At 50.9% G+C, this 18,463-nt stretch overlaps 1 protein-coding gene across 11 annotated transcripts in view; it reads right to left on the reverse strand.

The window, feature by feature from the left end:
* PTPRK (protein tyrosine phosphatase receptor type K) overlaps positions 1 to 18,463 on the reverse strand; it is a 609,180-nt gene that overhangs the window by 478,996 nt on the left and 111,721 nt on the right. The window lies entirely within an intron of this gene.

Consider the following 18,463-nt stretch of genomic DNA (forward strand, 5'->3'; position numbering starts at 1 on the left):
CAGTTCTGGGCTCCTCAATTCAAGAGAGATGTTGAGGTGCTGGAAGGTGTTTGGAGAAGGGCAGCAAGGCTGGGGAGGGGCCTGGAGCACAGCCCTGTGAGGAGAGGCTGAGGGAGCTGGGGGTGTGCAGCCTGCAGCAGAGGAGGCTCAGGGCAGAGCTCATTGCTGTCTGCAGCTGCCTGCAGGGAGGCTGTAGCCAGGTGGGGTTGGGCTCTGCTGCCAGGCAAGCAGCAACAGAACAAGGGGACAGAGTCTGAAGCTGTGCCAGGGCAGGTTCAGGCTGGATGTTAGGGGAAGTTGTTGTCAGAGAGAGTGATTGGCATTGGAATGGGCTGCCCAGGGAGGTGGTGGAGTGGCTGTGCCTGGAGGTGTTGAAGCCAAGCCTGGCTGGGGCACTTAGTGCCATGGTCTGGTTGCTTGGCCAGGGCTCGGTGCTAGGTTGGGCTGTGTGAGCTTGGAGGTCGCTTCCAAGCTGGTGAATTCTATGATTCTATGATCTAAACCTTACCCTAAACAAACAGCATCAGAAACAACAAGAAGCCTCAGTATTTCCTGCTCTGTGCTGCAATAACAGGCACAGCCTTGAACACAAGTTCCATCTAAACATGAGGAGTGACTTCTTTAAGGGTGGCAGAGCCCTGGAGCAGGCTATCCAGAGAGGTGGTAGAGTCCCCTTCTCTGGAGACATTCCAAATCAACCTCGATGCATTCCTGTGTGACCTTCTTAGGTGAACCTGCCATGGCAGAGGGGTTGGACTCCATCTCCAGAGGTCCCTTCCAGCCTCTACCACTCTGATCCTGCAAGCTGGGTGCTCCATCAGTGCCACCATCTGAGACTGCAAGCACACAAACATTCCTGCCTTTACAACTCCCAACTCCAACACCCTGCCACTATCAGACTCTTCTAATTAACATCTCTCCTAATCAAGCCAGAAAGGCTCAGAACATCAATCCTGGGGTTCAGTTTAAGTTACAGTAGGCTGCTGTGATCACTCCAGAGCAGAACTGCACATTCCCCTCCACGCTGAAGTGATGGATGAATCCCAATTCCCCCTCAAAGGAAGTTCTCCCTGTCTGCTGCCCCAGATGACATATGGCTTTGCAGCACCTGCCTGCAGGGCACCCATTACCCTTTCTAATGCTTTAAGTGCCCTCGGTATATAAATTTAAACTACCAATGAATCTTGTAGACTCATTTGGAAGATGAATGTCCCTAATTGCTCACTATTGTGCCCACTATTAATTTCAGTTACCAGGAGCCAGATTAGCAATAGCCAGGTGCCTGCTAACGCACAGCAAGCAGCCCCAACCTCCCTGTGCACAGCACATCCTGGGTGCCTCCATAAAAATAAGTGTCCACTGATCACTCAGAACATGAAGAAAACACCAGGAGAGATCATCCACCCACTGCAAAACCCACCCTGTGATATCTGCTTAAACCAAGAGCTTGCCCTCCTCTTACCAGCAAGTCAGGACACACAAGAAAGCAAATCCCAAAGCTGCAGTCATGTATCCAGTGCAGCACCACGAGAGAGACAGCATTTTGGCATAGCATCAGAGAATCAACCAGGTTGGAAGAGACCTCCAAGATCATCCAGTCATAGAGTCAGAGAATCACAGAATACAGAAAGTTGGAAGAGAGCTCCAAGCTCAGCCAGCCCAACCTAGCACCCAGCCACAGACAAGCAACCAGACCATGGCACTAAGTGCCCCAGCCAGGCTTGGCTTCAACACCTCCAGGGATGGTGAGTCCTCCAGCTCCCTGGGCAGCCCATTCCAATGGCAATCACTCTCTCTGACAACAACTTCCTCCTAACATCCAGCCTGAACCTGCCCTGGCACAGCTTCAGACTTGTCTGGCAGCAGAGCCCAACCCCACCTGGCTACAGCCTCCCTACAGGCAGCTGCAGACAGCAATGAGCTCTGCCCTGAGCCTCCTCTGCTGCAGGCTGCACACCCCCAGCTCCCTCAGCCTCTCCTCACAGGGCTGGGCTCCAGGCCCCTCCCCAGCCTTGCTGCCCTGCTCTGGACATGTTCACCTCCCTGGACTCTTATTTATCAGGGCTTTTCCCCAAGGCACCCTTTGAGTTAGTCCTTTGAATAAGCCTAATTCTGCCCTTCATCAGTCCAGTGTGAATGTTTTGTTATGTCCCTCCCAGTTTCACTGCAGATTGAAACCTTCACTATTTTGTGGTCACTGCAGCCCAGGCAGCCTCTGGCCACCACACCTCCCACCAGCCCTTCTCTACTCATAAAACAGCAGGTCGAGCAGAGCCTCACCCCTGGCAGGCTGGCACAGCAGCTGCCTCAGGAAGCTATCCTCTATACTCCCTAAAAACATTCTAGACTGCCACCTCTCTGCTGTGTTGAGTTCCCAGCAGACATCTGACAGATTAATGTCACCTCCAAGAACAAGGACTGGGAGCCTTGAGACATCCTGCAGTGGTACTACATACACCTCCCTGCCAAAGCAGCATCACCCTGGGTAGTCTGCTCAGGAATGCATCCAGACAGGTTTTCAAAGTCCTTTTAGGGCGTCAGGGGGGGACATGGAGCAAAACTAGAAATGGGTAGATTCAGATTGGATGTTAGGAAGAAGTTCTTCCTAAGAAGGGTGGTGAGAGCCTGGAAGGGGTTGTCCAGGAAGGTGGTGGAAGCCTCATCCCTGAAGCTGTTTAGGGCCAGGCTGGATGAGGCTCTGGACAGCCTGATCTAGTATGAGGTGTCCCTGCCCATGGCAAGAGGGCTGGAATTAGAATCATAGAGTCCACCAGGTTGGAAGAGACCTCCAAGTTCACCCAGCCCAAACTAGCACCCAGCCCTGGCCAATCAACCAGACCACGGCACTAAGTGCCTCATCCAGGCTTTGCTTGAACACCTCCAGGGATGGGGACTCCACCACCTCCCTGGCCAGCCCATTCCAATGCCTTGTGTCTGGAAGCTTTTAAGGCCAGGCTGGATGCAGCTTTGGGCAACCTGATCTAGTGTGAGGTGTCCCTGCCCATGGTAGAGGGGTTGGAGCTGGATGATCTTTGAAGACCCTTCCAGCCCTAACAACTCTACCATAAGTTTCACTACCTTAGTAACTGCAGTCCAAATACACCAAGACCTCTCAGGCACTCCCCTCCAGCATCCTCTGACGAGTGATAAATCAGTGCCACCCTCAAAGATTTCCTATGTGTCCATTTTAATTTCTAAAAGATAAGGAGTCTTAAACATTCATTATAAAAAGATATTCATATCCCACACTGAACTCAGGGATATTAAAGCCCCACTAAATTACAAGGTCATTAAGATTAACTGCAATTTAATCATTAAATTAATCTTAAAATCTCCAAGATTATCCTAACTTTAATAAAGATCTCCTCCTTGGGCTTTATTCATCACCTACTGCAGAGGACCACAGAAGGAGATGTGTAAACCTAGGTGACCCTGGGCTGGATGCCTGGTGCCAACCAAAGCTCCTCCATCACTCTCCTCCACAGCTGCACAGGGGAAAGATAATACAGCAGAAGGTCCATGGGTGGAGATAAGGACAAGGAGAGATCATCCATCAATTACTGTCACAGGCAAAACCAGACTTGACTTGGGGGAATTAGTTCCATTTCTTACCCATCAGATCAGAGTAAGATAATGAGAAATAAGAATTCAATATCAAAATCTTTCCTTCCCCCCCCCGCCCCATTCTCTCCCTTCTTCCCTAGATTAGTTTTAGTCCCAGTTCACAGAATCAGAGAATTATTTGGGTTGGAAAAGCCCTCTAAGACCATCCAGCCCTACCACCTACCCAGCATCACCATGGCCACTAAACCATGTCCCCAAGTGCCATCCCCACAGGGTTCTTGAACACCTCCAGGGATGGGGGCTCCACCACCTCCCTGGGCAGCCTCTGCCAATCACTGACCACTTGCAGCAAACATTTTTTTCCGAATCTCCATCCTAAGCCTCCCCTGGCATGGAGAAAAACTGCTTGGATTTGGGGCAAGGGCACAGAGAAGGTAACCAGGAGCACATGAAAGAAACTGATTTGAGAAGTGGGGGTACTGATAGACAGTAAGCTGAAGATGAGCCAGCAGTGTGCCCAGGTGGCCAAGAGAGCCAATGGCATCCTGGCCTGCATCAGGAGCAGTGTGGCCAGTAGGACAAGGGAGGTTCTTCTTCCCCTGTACTCAGCACTGGTCAGGCCACACCTTGAGTGCTGTGTCCAGTTCTGGGCCCCTCAATTCAAGAAAGATGTTGAGGTGCTGGAACATGTCCAGAGAAGGGCAACAAAGCTGGTGAGGGGCCTGGAGCACAAATCCTATGAGGAGAGGCTGAGGGAGCTGGGCCTGTTTAGCCTGGAAAAGAGGAGGCTCAGGGGTGATCTTATTGCTGTCTACAACTACCTGAAGGGGCATTGTAGCCAGGTGGGGGGTGGCCTCTTCTCCCAGACAACCAGCAATAGAACAAGGGGACACAGTCTCAAGTTGTGCCAGGGTAGGTCTAGGCTGGATGTTAGGAAGAAGTTCTTCACAGAGAGAGTGATTGGCATTGGAATGGGCTGCCCAGGGAGGTGGTGGAGGCACTGTCCCTGGGGGTCTTCAAGCAAAGCCTCGATGAGGCACTTAGTGCCATGGTCTGGTTGATTGGTTAGGGCTGGGTGATAGGTTGGACTGGATGAGCTTGGAGGTCTCTTCCAACCTGGTAGATTCTATGATTCTATGATTCTAAGTGCTCTTCATTACCTATCTCTATACCCTGACAACGAGGCAAAGGGTTTCTTGCAGCCACAGAATGGTCTGTATGGGACAGTCCAAAGGAGACAACTCCACATTTATTTCCAGAACCTGTTCTTGCATCTGACTTGCATCACATTGGGTGCTTCTGTGCTCCACAACCTCCCTGGGCAACCTGTGCCACTGCAAACAACTTCTTCCTAACATCCGCTTTGCATCTCCCCTCTGCCAGTTCAAACTCATTACCTCTTCTCTTGTTACTACAAGACCTTGTCAATAGTCCCTCCCCGGCCCTCCTGGAGCCCCCTGCAGATCCTGCAAAGCCACTCCAAGGTCTCCTGGAAACCTTCTCCTCTCCAGGCTGCACAGCCCCAACTCTCTCAGCCTGTGCTCACAGCAGACCTGCTGCAGCCCTCTGAGCATCTTGGTGGCCTGCTCTGGACTGGCTCCAACACTTCCATGTCCTGCTTGTGCTGGGGGCTCCAGAACTGCCCCCAGGACTGCAGGTGGGGTGTGAGGAGAGCAGAGCCAAGGGGCAGAATCCCCTCCCTTGCCCTGTGCCCACACTGCTCTTGCTGCAGCCCAGCACAGGGTTGTGTCTGGCTGCACTCACACTGCAGGCTCACTCACCTACCACATTCATTTACCTGTTTCTATCTCAGCATGCCTCCAAGCACAGGATGTTTTCATCTTCTGGAGGCACTACAGCACCCCTGTGATGAGCATTTTAACACACACTGACTGCAGAGCATTCAGACACCTCTCAAGAACAGACTGTGAAGTGCTGTTAATGCAGCTGGAAGAGAAATTGTAATGACTTCTATTTCAAATGCTTCTGTTCAGTATCACCTCCTGCAAGGTACCTCTGAACTAACCTTAATTAACCTATGGCATCTAAAACAGGCAGGTTCAGGGGCACTACTTCCTTTCTTTTATCAAGGAATAGCTGTGAAAACAGCAGCACTCCAGGAAAAGGACAGATTCTCTGCCACTACAGAGAGAAGTCCTGCTCAACACTAAGAGTATTTATCCCCTTCCTAGTGGTACCTTCTTTTCTATCACAGTATCACAGTATCATCAAGGTTGGAAGAGACCTCATAGACCATCAAGTCCAACCCTTCACCACAGAGCTCAAGGCCAGACCATGGCACCAAGTGCCACGTCCAGTCCTGCCTTGAACAGCTCCAGGGACGGCGACTCCACCACCTCCCCGGGCAGCCCATTCCAGTGTCCAATGACTCTCTCAGGGAAGAACTTTCTCCTCACCTCCAGCCTAAATCTCCCCTGGCACAGCCTGAGGCTGTGTCCTCTCCTTCTGGTGCTGGCCACCTGAGAGAAGAGAGCAACCTCCTCCTGGCCACAACCTCCCCTCAGGTAGTTGTAGACAGCAATAAGGTCTCCCCTGAGCCTCCTCTTCTCCAGGCTAACCAATCCCAGCTCCCTCAGCCTCTCCTCGTAGGGCTGTGCTCAAGGCCTCTCCCCAGCCTCGTTGCCCTTCTCTGGACACGCTCAAGCATCTCAATGTCCCTCCTAAACTGGGGGACCAGAACTGAACACAGCACTCAAGGTGTGGTCTGAGCAGTGCAGAGTACAGGGGCAGAATGACCTCCCTGCTCCTGCTGGCCACACCATTCCTGATGCAGGCCAGGATGCCACTGGCTCTCTTGGCCACCTGGGCACACTGCTGGCTCATGTTCAGGCAGGTATCAATCAGCACCCCCAGATCCCTCTCTGTCTGGCTGCTCTCAGCCACTCCAACCCCAGCCTGTATCTCTGCATGGGGTTGCTGTGGCCAAAGTGCAGCACCCTGCACTTGGAGCTATTGAAGCCATCCCCTTGGACTCTGCCCATCTGTCCAGGTGGTCAAGGTCCTGCTGCAGAGCCCTTCTGCCCTCCAACTCAATCACATCTGCCCCCAGCTTGGTGTCATCTGCAAACTTGCTGATGACTGACTCGATGATTCTGCTACTCTAGTAGCAGAATTCATTCCACAAACCAACTGATCACAGTAAAGAGCAATAAAAGCCAAGGAAACTCAACTACGTATGACTGCCTTTTAAAATATCCTTAACTCTCTTCCCATTCTCAGGCTGGTTTAAGCAACCACTACAAGTAAGCATGGAATTCCAAAAGCACCAATGGAGTCTAAACACCAACAGCTTTAATAGCAAGCATGGCCAATTATTGCTAAATTAGTGCTGGTTTATTTCCCTTGCAAAGCTTTTGTCAGTGCTGTTAGAACAGACAAAGAATCCAAGTATCCCTGGATGTGCAAAACTCTTCTCAGGAGGATATGGACACACAGAATCATAGAATCAAACAGGCTGGAAGAGACTTCCAAGATCATCCAGTCCAACCTAGCACCCAGCCCAAACCAATCAACACTTCTACAATCTTGAGCAACTATTTCATTTAGGTTCTCACCCTCACACACCCCACCTACACAGCAGACAGATGCAACCAGGTCAGCATCATGGCAATATATTCCCTAGGTATGAGCACAAAATCACAGAATGGGTTGGAAGTGACCTCTAAAGGTCATCTAACCCACCCCTCTGGCAGTGAACATGGACACCTGCAACTAGAGCAGGTTGCTCAGAGCCCCAGCTAACCTGACCTGGAATGGTTCCAGGCATGAGGCATCTCCTACCTCTCTGGGCAACCTGGGCCAGGGTCTCACCACCCTCAGCATAAAAACATTTCTTCCTTCTCTCTAGTCTAAATCTCTCTCATTTAAACCCATCAGTTCTTACCCTGCCACACAACAGGCCCTGGTGAAAAGATTCTCCCCATCTTTCTTATGTACCACTTGAAATACTGAAAGGCCACAAGAAGGTCTCCCTGGAGCTTTCTCTTCTCCAGCCTCACAGCCCCAGCTTGCTCAGCCTGACCAGGTCCTATTACATGACAACCAGCAATAGAACAAGAGGACACAGTCTCAAGTTGTGGCAGGGATGTTAGGAGGAAGTTGGTGGCAGGGAGAGTGATTGGCATTGGAATGGGCTGCCCAGGGAGGTGGTGGAGTGGCCGTGGCTGGAGGTGTTGAAGCCAAGCCTGGCTGGGGCACTTAGTGCCATGGTCTGGTTGGTTGGCCAGGGCTGGGTGCTAGGTTGGGCTGGATGAGCTTGGAGCTCTCTTCCAATCTAAACAAAAGTGTCTTTAAATTTCCTCCTGTTCTTTAGAGAAAGAGCTCCTCTGTTCTTTACTGGAGAGGTGACTACAGGTAGCTGTCAAGAGTCAGAGCTGGTTAATGTCTTTTTCATGTTTCTTCATCTTTCATAGATTCAGAGAATGTTTTGGGTTGGAAGAGACCTTAAAGATGGAGTTCCAACCTGTTCCACTGGCTCACTACCCTCACTCTAAGCAATATTTTCCTCATCTCCAATCTCACAATCCCCTCTTCCAGCTCAGAGCCATTGCTCCTCACTCTAGCACTCCAAGCCCTTGTCAAAAGTCCCTCCCCAGCTCTCCTGCAGCCTCCTTCAGTTATTGGAAGGCTGCTCTAAGGTCTCCCTGGAGCCTTCTCTTCTCCAGGCCGAATAGCCCCAACTCTCCCAGCCTGTCCCCATAGCAGAGGTTCTCCAGCCCTCTGATCATCTTCATGGCCTCCTCTGGAACTGCTCCAACAGTTCCCTGTCTGACTTGTTCTGAGGACATCAGCACTGCACCCTCAGCAGAGCAGTGCAGAGAGGCAAATACCCTTTCTCTGCCCTGCTGCTCTCATGGCTTTTGCTGCAGCCCAGCACAGGGCTGCCCCCTGGGCTGCCAGCCACCATTTGTGCCAGCTTGAGGCTAACTGGAGTATTTTTATCAAAGCCATTAGATTACTGGCTGTGAAAGGAAACTGATGGTGATGTCTGTATTACTCATTCCTTCTGCTGGGACATCTGAAAATAAGGACACAAACAAAGATCAGGGCAGTCTCTGCCTGGCTGTCACTGTATTAACTCTTCTGCCTGTCCCTGCACATTCCCAACTCATCATTCTGCTTCTAACTCCTCTTGTTGACCTTTCCAGCTCACCCTGCATCTAAGGGAGATTCTGAGATAAGGGAAAGGGGGGAAAGAAGGTGGAAGGATGGTTGGGAGCCCCTGCAGGGCAGTATGGCTGCTGGGAGGGGTTACTGGATGCAGCTGTAAATACAGCTCTATATATTGTGTATATTCTGCTTGTAAATGGTGCAAGGCTACAAATGCAGCTTCAGTTCTTAACTTCCAGCTGGATGAGTTGAGTCTGTGTGAATTCTTATCTGGGGGTGGGGGTTAACACCTAACACCCAAACCACTTCACCATTACTAGCTCAGGAGGAGTTTGTCAGTGACTGACACCCCCACAAGCCACTTATCACTCATGGGCAAGGCAGCAGAGATCAGAGAACCCCTCCACACACAGATCATCCCTAGCAAGACAAGTGCAGATCACAAGGGAGTTCTGAAACCAAGAGGAGCCTTGACAGCTTCATGCCACTCTGGGCAGATGTTCATTAACACACGAGTGTCAACACCCACCTAATGCCAAAGCCATTTCCTACCTCAGCTCCTGGCCTGCAAGCTTTAGCACAGCTTTGCCCTGCGTGCACTGAGCAGCCTGCTGACCAGTTGCACTGCTGAGGAGGAGCTCTATCACTGGAATACAAATGACTGTGGGGGTGTGTGTGGGGGGAGGTGATGCTGAGGGGTGGAATCATCTACTTCAGTAAGCAAATATTGTCACGACTACACCAGTAGTAACTACAACTCCAGCAAGCAAAACCTATGACTTGAAGGACACAACTGAAGAGCTCCCAAATGAATTAATCACTTGATTTATGGCCATGTGTCCTTACACTGCTGCTCCTGAAAACAGCACTTCTTCTGCAAGCTGCTGGTAGTGCTTATTTATAGCTAATCTTATGTAGATATCACACTCCCTGGCATCCCTCCTAAACGTTCTCCCAATATCTTGCCACAAGTTAAGGGATAAGAATGTGATTAAGCTCAGGAGGAGAGCTGAATGAAGGCAGCTCCACAACGAGAGGAGCTCCCATTAAGTCACAGCATTTACTGAGCACTCAGAGCGTTTCCAAGGGGCTCCAGTGATAGGAAAAGGGGCAGCAGTTTGAAATTACAGGAGACTTAGATTGGATGTTAATGTATCCAGAGCAGGGCAGCAAGGCTGGGGAGGGGCCTGGAGCAGAGCCCTGTGAGGAGAGGCTGAGGGAGCTGGGGGGGTGCAGCCTGCAGCAGAGGAGGCTCAGGGCAGAGCTCATTGCTGTCTGCAGCTGCCTGAAGACTCTGCTCCCAGGCAAGTAGCAACAGAACAAAGGGACACAGCCTCAAGCTATGCCAGGGCAGGTTCAGGCCAGATGTTAGGAGGAAGTTGTTGGCAGAAAGAGTGATTGGCACTGGAATGGGCTGCCCAGGGAGGTGGTGGAGTCTCTGTGCCAGGAGGTGTTGAAGCCAAGCCTGGCTGGGGCACTTAGTGCCATGGTCTGGTTGCCTGGCTAGGGCTAGGTGCTAGGTTGGACTGGCTGAGCCTGGAAGTCCCTTCCAATCTGGCTGATTCTATGACAAGTTCTGCATAATGAGGGTGGTGAGACACTGGCACAGGTTGCCCAGGGAGGTTGTGGCTGCTGCCTCCCTGGAGGTGTTCAACACCAGGCTGGATGAGACACTGAGTAACCTGAGGCAGTGTGAGGTGTCCCTGCCTAAGGCAAGGGGGTTGGAACTGGATGACCTCTAAGGTCCCTTCAAACTCAAACCTTTCTGTGACTCCAAGCTACCAATTTTGCTGTTTACCTTCACACCTTGTGTGCAAATCACTGCCTACTGGAGAAGTGATTTCACATGATTTGTACATCTGAACATAAAATGTGTCTCCTCTTTCCTCACACTTTGTACTCAGCAAGCCCCCCTGATGAAGAAACAACTCAGCACATCATTTTGGGCAAACCTCACTGACCAAACTCTTATTTATTTGTGCAATAAAAAGGAAATAATTGAAAATCTCCACTCCAGACAAATTGCAGCAAGTCTGTAAATGCTCTAGCAAGAAATCACTGTTCTAGGGTGGAAATATTTACTCTCAGAATTCTATTTCTACTACAATTTAACAAAAGGAAATGTTATTTTGTGGATCCCCAGGGAACTCAACACAAGGACTTGAAACTGGTATTTTTATCTGCAAATCTGCTCTTTAGCTTCAATAGAAGCAACTATTACAGGAATACTTAGCTGTATTATAGTATTTTTCCAACAGATTTGAGTTGTATTTAATCCCTCCACTTCTTAAATGGAGAAATACTCTCACTGGGGTGGCTTTGTGAAATGCTGTAATAGATAAGCCTGAAGGTTGGATTAATTCTGCTTTTAGACTCTGCAATGAAGCTGTAGTATTTCAGAGGCACCCATCCATCCATGGCCTGAAGCACAGCAAGGAGACAGGCAAACAGGATCCCTACAACCTCACCATTCCAGCACACAAGTGAGGATGCAGCCCTTGATCTGCTACAGTGCAGGCTGGAGGGAAGGGAACCATCCAGATGGATTTGGGCAGGCTGGAGGGAAGGGAACCACCCAGATGGACTTGGGCAGGCTAGAAGGAAGGGAACCATCCAGATGGACTTGGGCAGGCTGGAGAGGTGGGTCCAAGCCAACCCCATGAAGTTCAACAAGGCCAAGTGCAAGGTCCTGGGTTGAGGCCATCCCAGGACAAATCCAGGCTTAGCAAGGAATGACTCAAGAGCGGCCTTGAGGAGAAGGCCTTGGGGGTGTCAGTTGGTGCCAAACTCCCCAAGGGCCAGCACTGGTCACTGGCAGCCCAGAGGCAGCTGTGTGCTGGCTGCAGCCAGAGTAGGGAGAGCAGCAGCACAGGGAGGGGATTCTGCCCCTCTGCTCAGATCTCACCTGCAGTGCTGTGTCCAATTCTGGAGCAGCCAACAGAAGTAGGACATGAAACTGTTGGAGAGGGTCCAGAGCAGGCCACAAAGATGATCAGAGGACTGGAGAACCTCCCTCCCCCATGGGGACAGGCTGAGAGAGTTGGGGTTGTTCAACCTGGAGAAGAGAAGGCTCCAGAGAGGCCTTAGAGCAGCCTTCCAGTACCTGAAGGGGGCTACAGGAGAGCTGGGGAGGGACTTTTGACAAGGGCTGGCAGTGATAGCCTCTCTGTTCTGCTCAGACCTCACCTGCAGCACTGCCTCTAGTTCTGGGGCTCCCAGCACAAGAAGGACTTGGAACTGCTGGATAGGGTCCAAAGGAGGCCATGAAGATGATCAGAGGGCTGGAGAATCTCTGCTGTGAGGACAGGCTGGGAGAGTTGGGGTTGTTCAGCCTGGAGAGGAGTGTGCTGGAGACATTCAAGAAACCTGTGGCCATGGCACTTTGGGACATGGTTTAATGGCCACAGTGGTGTTAGGTTGATGGTTGGACTCTTAGAGGGCTTTCAAACCTAAACAATTCTATGATCCTCTGAATGCCCTGACAAAGGTCCTCTACAAACACCTAAAAATGGACTGTTTGCCAAAAGAGAGAAGAGGAGTCAGAAGGAGAAGCCTTAGAAGAGTATCAGTTCCATTAAAATTCATACTACATCCCACCTGACTCCTCATGGAAGGAGAGAACATCTGAGGAGTTTCATAGTTGGGGGTTGTTATGTTTGGTGGGGGGTTTTATACAGCCAAAAGAACAAATGGGAGCTGTTTCAGTGGGCAATGAGTGTCAGGAGAAAAAGAACCCTAAATACAGATTAGCAAAAGAAAATTAAACAGCCACCAAAAAGAACTAACCTCACAAACACCAACCCCCCCCCCCCCCCAAAAACAAAAGAATGATTCTTGTCTTCTAAGTTACAACTTAGGTTAAACTAAGTACAACAACAGGTAACAACTTAGGTACAACTGAGTACAACAGGTTACAACTTAGGTACCACAACTAAGTTACAACTTGTGTACAACCAGCATGGCTTCACCAAGGGTAAATCCTGCCTGACAAACCTGGTGACCTTCTATGAACAGGTCACAACATGAATAGATGAGGGGGGAGCAACTGATGGCATTGACCTGGGCCTGAGCAGGGCCTCAGACACTGTCCCAGACCACATCCTGGTCTCCAAGCTGCTGACACATGGGTTTGATGTATGCAGCACTGATGGATGCAGAACTGGCTTGATGGCTGCACCCAAAGAGTGGCTGCCAATGGCTCCATGGCCAAGTGCAGGCCAGTGACAAGCAGAGTCCCTCAGGGATCAGTCCTGGGACCAGACTTGTTCAGCATCTTTGTGGGTGCCATGGACAGAGGCACTGAGTGCAGCCTCAGCAAGTTTGCTGCCCACACCAAGCTGTGTGGTGCAGCAGCCAGGCTGGAGGGCAGGGATCTGCCAAGGGCTACGATGCCATAGGCATCAGAAGAGAAAGGGAGAGGCTTGATGCAAGCCAATCCATCCAGAGGGACGTGGACAGGCTGCAGAGGGCAGCACAAACCAGCCTCAGGAGGTTCAACAAGACCAAGTGCAAGGTCCTGCAGCTGGGTCAAGGCAATGCCAAGCACAACTCCAGGCTGGGCAGAGAGTGGCTGGAGAGCAGCCCTGAGGAGAGGGACTTGAGGGTGCTGGTGGAGGAGAAGCTCAACAGGAGCCAGCAGTGTGCACTTGCAGCCCAGAAAGCCAAGCAGAGCCTGGGCTGCAGCAGCAGAAGTGTGGCCAGCAGGGCCAGGGAGGAGATTCTCCTCCTCTGCTCTGTTCTGCTGAGACCCCACCTGGAGTCCTGCATCCAGCTCTGGAGCCCCTGGGACAAGAGGGATGTGGAGATGCTGGAGAGTGTCCAGAGCAGGGCCAGGAGGATGCTCAGAGGCTGCAGCAGCTCTGCTGTGAGCACAGACTGAAAGAGTTGGGGCTGTGCAGGCTGGAGCAGAGGAGGCTCCCAGGTGACCTTCTTGTGGCCTTCCAGGATCTGAAGGGGGCTACAAAAAGGCTGGGGAGGGACTTTTGAGGCTGTCAGGGAGTGCCAGGACTGGGGGGAATGAAGCAAAACTGGAGGTGGGGAGAGTGAGGCTGGAGGTGAGGAGGAAGTTGTTGAGCATGAGAATGGTGAGAGGCTGGAATGGGTTGCCCAGGGAGGTGGTTGAGGCCCCATGGCTGGAGGTGTTTGAGGCCAGGCTGGCTGAGGCTGTGTGCAGCCTGCTCTAGGGTAGGGTGTCCCTGGGCATGGCAGGGGGGTTGGAACTGGCTGCTCCTTGTGGTCCCTTCCAACCCTGACTGATTCTACAGTTCTCTGAACTTAAAGAAAGCTAAACATTGGCTTTGCACTACCAAGTTATCATCTTGCAGCTAAAACACAGAACGTAGCAGGGAGCAAGCCAGTCAGAAAAAAAATATATTTCATAAAGACTAAAAGCCCAAAAAGAAAGAAAAAAAAAAACTACCCACCAACAGAAAAATGTTTGATACAATCTAAAAATCAATATTTAATAACCGAGACATCATCTGGATGCAATGAATAAAGCAACAAGCATAATAGAATTGTGTTCCTTTTAAACTGCAACACTTCAGTCCCAGGGGGATGTCAGCAATTCCTAACAGAACACCAGCCCCAAGGTGTGACCAAAAGCTTCTCCTCAGCTCCAACGTCTTTGCCATGGTTTTGTGCAGCCCAGAAAAGCAGGAGCTGGTGGAAAACCAGAACTGCTCTGCTCCTACCACCCACACCAGTAGGTGGCTCACAATTTCCCTAGCAACAAGAAGTGACAGGTACAGACTACTGAGAAGTACTGGTGTAAGTGACACCTCCCAGGGCTTGTGGAGGTGTTGGGTAGAAGGTTGGAGTTGATGATCTCAGGGGGCTTTTCCAACCTCTAAGGAAGGAAAGTTCAATTACAAGTCCTGGATGTGAGGAGGAAGTTGTTGAGCAGAAGAGTGGGGAGAGGCTGGAATGGGTTGCCCAGGGAGGTGGTTGAGGCCCCATGGCTGGAGGTGTTTGAGGCCAGGCTGGCTGAGGCTGTGTGCAGCCTGCTCTAGGGTAGGGTGTCCCTGCCCATGGCAGGGGGGCTGGAACTGGCTGCTCCTTGTGGTCCCTTCCAATCCTGACTGATTCTATGATTCTACCTTAAGTCAAGCTGTTTGATACCACATCTGGAGTCAACAGTGAGGAAGCACTCAGCCCAACTGAGGGGCCAGCAGAACAGCTCTGCAGCCCTGCACTGAAAGCATCTCCTACCAGCTACAGAGCAAAGGGAACTGAAAAAGGCCAACTTTGTCAGCATCCTTTTCTCTAGCCCAAGATAGAAGGCATCATCCCATTGGTTTTGAAAGGAGGCTGCAGTGAGGTAGAAAATCATCTCTTTTCCCTACTAAGAGGTGAAAGAATGGGAGGAAATGGCCTGAAATTGTGCCAGGGGAGATTTAGATTGGAGGTGAGGAAAAATTTGTTTGCTGCAAGAGTGGTCAGGGATTGGAACAGGCTGCCAAGGGAGGTGGTGGAGTCCCCATCCCTGGAGATGTTCAGTATAAAGGTGTAGCCATGGCACTTGGGGACATGTTTTAATGGCCACGGTGGTGTTGAGTTGATGGTTGGACTCACAGAATCACAGAACTTTAGAGGCTAGAAGGGATCTCCAGACATCATCCAGTCCAAACCCCCTGCCAAGGCAGAATCACCCAGGGTAGTTCACCCTGGGCACCCAGACAGGTTTGGAAAGGCTCCAGAGAAGGAGACTCCACAACCTCTCTGGGCAGCCTGCTCCAGGGCTCTGTGATCCTCGCACCAAAGAAGTTTCTCCTCATGTTCAGATGTTCTCTGTTCCAGTTTGTATCCATTGCTCCTTGGCTTACTGCTGCTGACCACCACAAAGAGCTTGACCCCAGGCACTGACCCCCACCCCTCAGAGATCTGTACACTTTGATCAGATCCTCCCCTCTCAGTCTTCTCCAGACTAAACAGCCCCAGGTTTTTTCCAACTGCAACAGTTCTGTGATTCTGTGAAGTTCTTTCTTGCCCATAGCCTTCTCTCTAAGGTGAACAATCACCTTCTGGTGACAGAAATAATCCCCTTCTAACCAGGGCAAAGCTCAGTCCTATCTTGTAGAAGTCAATTGCCACTCAGCACTTGCAGAAAGGTTCTCTTACCATTGCTTTTCATGGACTAGCCAACAAGCCTAACCTGCTTTTTGTACTGGCTTTGTTCTGAAGGTCTCCATTTGTCTGAAGGTCTCTCTACTTTATAGTAGGCACTCCAAATTAGAGTAGAAAACACTGACTGGCTTGAGTTGGAAGGGACCTTAAATGTCTTCTAACTCCAACTCTGCTGCCATGGGCACTAGACCAGGCTGCTCAGAGCCTCATCCATCCTGCTAAAGGCTGATGACTGATTCTGTGTTCTGTTTAGAAGGTATAATAAGAGAGTCTACTAACAAACCTATCCAGAATAACCATTAAGTCATCTGTTTCTCCTGTGCAGTGTCCTTGTCACCACTTCCAGCATGCAGAGGAACAGCTCATCTGAACAGACCTCCAGGGCTGGGCTGAGCACTCACACTCTGTATTTTCGAAGCCCTAATCGGTGTTACCCTTCAACCCACACAGCACAATTATCTATGCTGATGGCATCTGCCCAGGTACCTAAGCTCAATCCTTTCCTCATGCTGAGGGACTCAGCAATTGCAAAGTGGCAGTTAGAGCAGACTCCAAGTGCAGCTGGCAGATTTTCCACCTCCAGTAATGCTTCTGCGCCTCAGTAGCGGAGACCTTCCAAAAAAGAGCTCTACCAAAACAATCCACAGCTGTTCCCTCTCAGCATCACTCTCAGCAGGTCTCTGACTTACTGCAGCCATCTGATAGAATTGGATGCAACACCCTCCTCTCAAGCCCAAAAGCTCACAGTAATAGTCTACAGAGCAGCAATATGGGATCTACCCAGGGATCACTCCCACTCTCCGGACATCTGCTCTCGAGCGCTGTTACTCCACAGCCTGAATATCACACACCACTGGGCCCACCTACCTTCTACGTAGTTCAGCACTACTAGCAGTGCCATTTCAGACTACAGATGGCATCTCCACCCCAGCTGCCACTGCTGACTCACACTGCTCACCATTTGCTCACTCTGAACACGTGTTTGCTGAAATAGTCCCAAAGACTGAAAGCTCATCTGACTTACTGTACCCAGATCTGCCTTGGTATCAAACATCACTTCCCTCTAACGGCCAGCTTGGCTCTGATGCTGGTAGTCAGAGGCAACTCACTCACTGGAAGAAAAAATAGGAGACTACAGGAGGGACAGGGAGGGACTTTTGACAAGGGCTTGTAGTGATAAGACAGGGGGCAGTGGCTCTGAGCTGGAAGAGGGGTAATGGATAGTGGACATGAGGAAGAAATTCTTCATAGTGAGGGTGGTGAGACACTGGCACAGGTTGCCCAGGGAGACTGTGGATGCTCCCTCCCTGCAGCTGTTTGAGGCCAGACTGGATGAGACCTTGAGCAACCTGGGCTAGTGGGAGGTGTCCCTGCCCATGGCAGAAGGACTGGAAGTGGATGATCTTCAAGCTTCCTTCCAACCTAACCCATTCTATTGTTCTATGATACCAACTCAGCAAGCAGGTTTGCCTCTGCCTCGCTGCTCCCCACTGGCCTGGATGCTAACCCTGGGCGCAAGAAGGCAGCATGAGGCTCAGCTGGGCTGCAGCTGAGAGGGTAGCAGCACATCTCCATGCAGACAGTGAGCAGCTGCCTGGCAGGGGACAGGCTCCAACCCAAATCAGTCACAGGGTAACACAAGAAATTTCACCCCCATGACTGCTGCAGCTTCCTTTCTGTTCACACATCAGGAGCAGCAATGAAATCTGAAATTTCATTACAATGAATATTTCACTACCTCCCTTCTAATCCATCTACTTCAACCCACCTCATTCGAGCCATCAACTAGAGAAAGAGAAAATTCCACAGGGAAGTCCCAGGAGTAAAAATCATTAATTTGGTGATTAAGTGGGAACACAAAATGAAGGAGACTGAGTGCCAGAAAACACAGTGGCTCCTTCAGCATTCAGTCAAGAAGAGGCACACAGGTCCCAGCCCAACACCATAGGTCATAAAGAACACATTAGGCAAGCCAGGTGCTCCCAAGTGTTACTCAAGTGACTACTGGCCACATTGGAGCTGTGCAGTGAGTAATGCTACACACCAGAGCCTTCACTGACACTGCAGGAAGATGCAAGTGACAGCAATCAAAAGTTAAGACACCACACCACAGAACTGTGCTGAGGGTGGAAGAGACCTTTGAGCTCATCCAGTCCAAGCACTCCCCCAGAGCTCACAGCCCCACCACTGCTGCTCAGCAACTGCCACTAAATCACCTCCCTCAGCACCACATCCACACAGCCTGTGAACCCCTCCAGGGGTGCTGACTCCAGCACCTCCCTGGGCAGCCTGTGCCAGCGCCTCAGAGCCCTTGCTGGGAAGGGCTGCTAATATCCAACCTGATCCTCCTCTAGCACAACTTGAGGGTCTTTCCTCTTGTCACATGTGACAAGAGACTAACCCACACCTGATGCCAGCCTCCTCTGAGGTAGAGGGCGATGAGGCCTCCCCTCAGCCTCATCTTCTGAAGGTTAAACAATTCCAGTTCCCTCAGGCACTGCACATAGGATTCGTGTTCAAACAACCCTCACAAACCCTTTGCCACAGCAGGAACAGCACTACTGGGGCACAGCAGGGTCTATGAAACCCAAATTTCCCCAGGTTGAAGAGGCAAAACAATTCCCCTCAAGCTCACCACACCCCA

This window comes from Pogoniulus pusillus, chromosome 33 (assembly GCF_015220805.1).
Source record: "Pogoniulus pusillus isolate bPogPus1 chromosome 33, bPogPus1.pri, whole genome shotgun sequence".
Taxonomy (NCBI): domain Eukaryota; kingdom Metazoa; phylum Chordata; class Aves; order Piciformes; family Lybiidae; genus Pogoniulus; species Pogoniulus pusillus.